Source organism: Gekko japonicus, unplaced genomic scaffold (assembly GCF_001447785.1).
Source record: "Gekko japonicus isolate JY-2015 unplaced genomic scaffold, Gekko_japonicus_V1.1 scaffold1133, whole genome shotgun sequence".
NCBI classification, from domain to species: Eukaryota; Metazoa; Chordata; class Lepidosauria; order Squamata; family Gekkonidae; genus Gekko; species Gekko japonicus.
Window position 1 is genome coordinate 24,141 of NW_015162514.1, and position 5,178 is coordinate 29,318.

Consider the following 5,178-nt stretch of genomic DNA (forward strand, 5'->3'; position numbering starts at 1 on the left):
AACGTGCTTCTTCAGGAATCAGAAGTCTAGTGGATCTTTTCCCCAAATAAGTGCCTAAGTAGGAGCCAGTTTGGTGTAGTGGTTAGGAGCACGGACTCTAATCTGGGAGAACCTCCGCATGCAGTTGCTGGTGTGACCCTGGGTCAGTCACAAGTTCTCTCAGATCTGTTCTCTCACCAGCAGTTCTCGAGAGAGCTCTCTCAGCCCCACCTACCTCGCAGGGTGTCTGTTGTGGGGAGGGGAAGGAAAAGGAGTGTGTAAGCCGCTCTGAGACTCCTTTGGGTAGTGAAGGGCGGGGTATAAATCCAATCTCTTCTTCTTCTAAATGGGATGGCCCTGGGGTAGGGTTGTCAACCTCCAGGTGGGACCTGGAGATCTCCCAGAACTGCAGCAGATCTCCAGAGAACGAAGATCTGTCCCCCTGGACAGAATGGGTGCTTAATAGCATTGTATTTGGCTGAGGCACCTCCCCTCCCCAAAGCCCACCCTCCCCAGATTCCATCCCAAAATCTTCAGGAAATTCCCAACCTGGAGCTGGCAGTCCTGTAGCCGGGGGTCTCGGGAGAGCCGTGACGCCAGCACCTGCTTGAAAAACCGAATGTGATAGGTGCCTAGTTGCTCCCAGTTTGGTGTAGTGGTTAAGTGCGCGGACTCTAATCTGGGAGAACCGGGTTTGATCCCCCACTCCCCCACGTGCACCTGGCTGGGTGACCTTGGGCAAGCTGTAGTTTTGATAAGAGCTGTTCTTGAAAAAAAGCAGATTCTGTCAGAGCTCTCTCAGCCCCACCTAGCCTCACAGGGTGCCTGTTGTGGGGAGGGGAAGGGAAAGGAGGTTGTAAGCCGCTCTGAGACTCCTTTGGGTAGTGAAGGGCGGGGTATCAATCCAATCTCTTCTCTTCTTCTCCTCTGTCTTTGCGGCCTGGAACTAAACCCAACACAAAGCGGTCACAAAATATGTAGCTGCCGCCTCCTGTGGGTTTCAAAGAGTGGCAGGCCTCTCAGGCCCCGCCCGGGATGGCCCTCTCTGGTCTTGCGATACCTCAGAAGCTAGGCCAGATCGGCCCGGGTTATGACTTGGATGGGAGACCACCGAGAAATTCCAAGGCTGCTATGCAGAGGCAGGCAACGATGGCAAACCGACTCTGAACGTCTGTTGCCTTGAAACCCCTGTGGGAACTTTCCACCAGTGCCAGGTCTCTTATGAATCTTGTAGGGGAGATTCATCCGGGAGTATCCAGTCACCACTCCGCCAGCTCTGTAACCATCCACCTCCCCTAAACACTGAACATCCATTCACTCAGTAACTTTACCAGAAAGGTCTGAGATGTTCACGTAACGTGCAGCAAGGTAGGGGGTGTGTGTGTGTGTGTGTTAGAATCCCTCCATCAGGTTTGCTTAACAAGTTATGTTTATGCTTATTAAAACACAAAGTACAGAACTACAGTCGAGGGAAATAAAGCAGATTTGCTTCTTGCTTCTAACACTTGCTCTGGCTCTAATATCTTCCTGAACTGGAAGAATTATAGCCAGAGGAGACAGAAATCACTCTGTCTTTTTCTTTCTGGCAAAGGAAGCCGCATGGAACCCAAGGAACACACAACTTCTGCTAGTTTCTGGCTCAAGGCCCCTGTATGCAGGCCTGTGAAATGGACGCAGCGGCTCTTTGGGGTGTGCTATAAGGCTAGAACAGTCTGCGTGTAACAGAGCATTTCTGGGTTCATAGCTGGAATAGACCAGGCTAGCCCTCATAAATCTCATAAAATTTTGGAAGCTAAGCAGGGTTGGCCTTGGCTAATATTTGGATGGGCGACCTCCAAGGAATACAAGGGTCGGGACGCAGAGGCAGTCAGTAGCAAACCACCTCTGAAAGGTCTCTTGCCTTAAAAAACAAGCCTAGCTTGCCACCTAGTAGTGCCACCTAAAAGAGCTAGAACTTCTGGCTGCCAGACAATCTTAGGATCTCCTGGTTATATGACACACAGTGCCGTATGATAATTACTAATTGGGTTTCGACCTGAACAGGATTTCCACGGGGACCAGTCTTCAATGCTCTACGTGTGGTGTGCCTTTTTCATTAATGGAAGGGGGGGAATGTTCCATTTGGCACAACTATATATGTAAATCTGCCTAATTCATACAAGTTATGTATTACATTCAGGGCTCTTTTTGTAGAAAAAGCCCAGCAGGAACTCGTTAGCATAATAGGCCACACCCAACAGCAGAAACTCATTAGCCTATTAGGCCACACCCATGACAGCACAGCTCATTAGCACATTAGGCCGCCCCCCCATGTTACCAGAAGTGTGCTCAACCAGCCACACCCACCTTTTGCTGCTTATTCTGTTGACCTTGTTTGTTGTCAAAACCCAGGGTTTTTTTGTAGCAGGAACTCCTTTGCATGTTAGGCCACACATCCCTAATGTAGCCAATCGTAATGCGTTTCTGCTGTTGGGTGTGGCCTATTATGCTAATGAGTTCCTGCTGGGCGTGGCCAACTTGGGAGCCAGCCGGAACTCCGTTCCTGTGCGTTCCTGCCCAAAAATAGCCCTGATTACATTCATATCCCACCTTTCTTCCATCATGCATACAGGGTTTCCAGAAGGTGCATCACCCAGACACTAGCCAGACTTAGGTCTACTTAGCTTCAGCAAAGCTGCTGATTCATGTGCTATCCAACCAAATCCTGGGACCAGTTGATCACCCTTATAGCTGCAGCCTTCTTTGTATATAATTGCCCCGGTGGATGCACACACATGGAGTGGGGACTCTGAGGTTATTCAGAAACGCTGGGCAGTAGCTATTGAGAATTCTGAGCCTGGTAGGCAGTTTCTTTCTGTGCCTATAGAGGGTGATGTGCACAGTATGGCAAAGTCCTGTTGCTCTCTGGCCACACGCTTGAGCAGCCCAGAAGCCTAAGACATGGCCACAGGCCTGCAAAGGCGTTAACGCAACGGCTACTGAGCTCTGTTCTCCTTTCCTTCCAAACTTTGATTTCAATGCACGCCGCTCCCCGACTGTTTGCTATAAATAGCTCATTCCAAACAGATTATGCAGAAGCGAATTCATCTGCCCGGCCACGTAGCAGTCAAGCGACATCCCCGGTTCAATCCCGCGCGGCCCTTTCACCAGCCAATGTTTTGATCAAAGCCGACACGGTCTGGTTTCTCGACGTGACAGTTTCCCCTCGGAGCCTCCGCTGAGAAATGAGTAATGGAGACGGATTTTCCGCTTCAGCCTTTCGCGCGCCCCCCCTCCGCCAATCTCCTTCGCCCAGCGATTCCTGACGACTAATCTATTGTCCTGGGCCTAACCACCTGAATGGCAGAAATTCCCACTGGAGAGGTCTGAGGTTAGGGCTTGTGCCCGTTGGCGTGTTATCCGAGCAGGAATTGTTAAATTCGAAGGGATGCTTGGCTGGGGTCGCACGTCAGCAAGGATGAATCTTTCTACAGGTGATGACAACTAGGGAGGAACTACAGACATGCGACTCACATTACGAAACCCGCTTCAGAGGTGTCTAATTTAATCTGATCAGTTACACTGCTGCTTTCTGGCTTCCTAAAGTCTGGCAAATGCGGGCTTCTGGAAGCCCGAGCACCGTGCCGTACTTCGCACATGCATGTTCTTCATGGGATGATTGCCACGTGTGTCTGATGATGTAGGTAAAGTGAAAAGGTAAAGGCTTCCCTCACTCGAAAGCCAGTCAAATCCGACTCTAGGGGGCGGTACTCATCTCCGTTTCCAAGCCAAAGAGTCAGCGCTGTCCGAAGACGTTTCCGTGATCATGTAGAATGTAGGTAAAGGTAAAGGTTTCCCTTGCTCGAAAGCCAGTCGAGTCCAACTCTAGGGTTGCGGTGCTCATCTCTGTTTCAAAGCCGAAGAGCCAGCGCTGTCCGAAGACGTTTCCGTGGTTCCAAGCCAAAGAGCCAGCACTGTCCGAAGACGTTTCCTTGGTCATGTGGGATGTAGGTAAGCCGACTGCAAATAATAATCATGCCAAAACCAGAACTGTTCTCAGCCCTGTGATTGGGGTGTGTGTGTGTATTAAGTGCTGCCAACTCACTTCCGACTTAACGGCTACCCTATGAATTAATGACCTCCAAAACATCCTACTGTTGACAGCTTTGCTTGGGTCTTGCAGACTGAAGGCCGTAGCTTCCTTGATGGAGTCCATCCATCTCAGGTTGGGTCTCCCACTTTCCCTGCTGCCTTCAACTTTTCCTAGCATTATTGTCTTCTCCAGTGACTTTGTCTTCTCGTCATGTGACCAAAGTACGATAGCCTCAGTTTAGTCATTTTAGGTTCTAGGGAGACTTCGGGCTTGATTTGATTTGAACCCACTTATTTGTCTTTTTGGCGCGCCACGGTATCTAAAATTCTCCTCCAACACCACCTTTATTTATTGATTTGACTTGTACCCCACCCTACCCGCGAAGCAGGCCCAGGGCAGCTCACACAATTTAGTGCATAAATAACAATTAAAATCTACATAAAAACAACTAAAACAATTCAGTTCAAACAGTTCAATTACATAAATTACATAAAGTTACATTGACAATGGAGGTCTGTATGGGTGCATGTAAGATCTAACACATGTTCTGCTCCTTGATCTTCCTACTATGAGCGGCAGCACAGGCTGTAGATGTCAAAGCCAAGGTAAAGGTAAAGGTTCCCTTGCTCGAAATAAGACAAAAAAGTTGCCCAACAAGTTCAATATACTTATGCAAATATTGGTAATTTAATACATTTTCTTTTTTGTTGCACATCCAGAGACCGAAGTCCCAACAAGACGAACTTGCTCGAGAGTTTAGCCGTTCGTTTCGACCAGAGTCTTTGTCACATCTCCTATCAAAGACATAAAGTACAAATGACTGAGGGAAAATACCTCTAGAGTAACAGTAACACCCTTTCTTAATAAAAATTGTTTACATACAGTTTGTAGTCATTCTTTCTGTTCACAAAGTCAATTCTACAATACAAAAAGTTACAAAATGTTACAAAATGTTACAAAAATACAATTTCATTATTTCTCATAGTGCAAAAGTGACTATAACACAGATGGATCAATTATTTAACTAGTACAAAAATCATTTAGGCTTCTTACCACAAGTGGCTGAACACAGCTCCCAACTAATATTAGAATTTTCAGATAACAGATCTTAGTCATACACACACAAC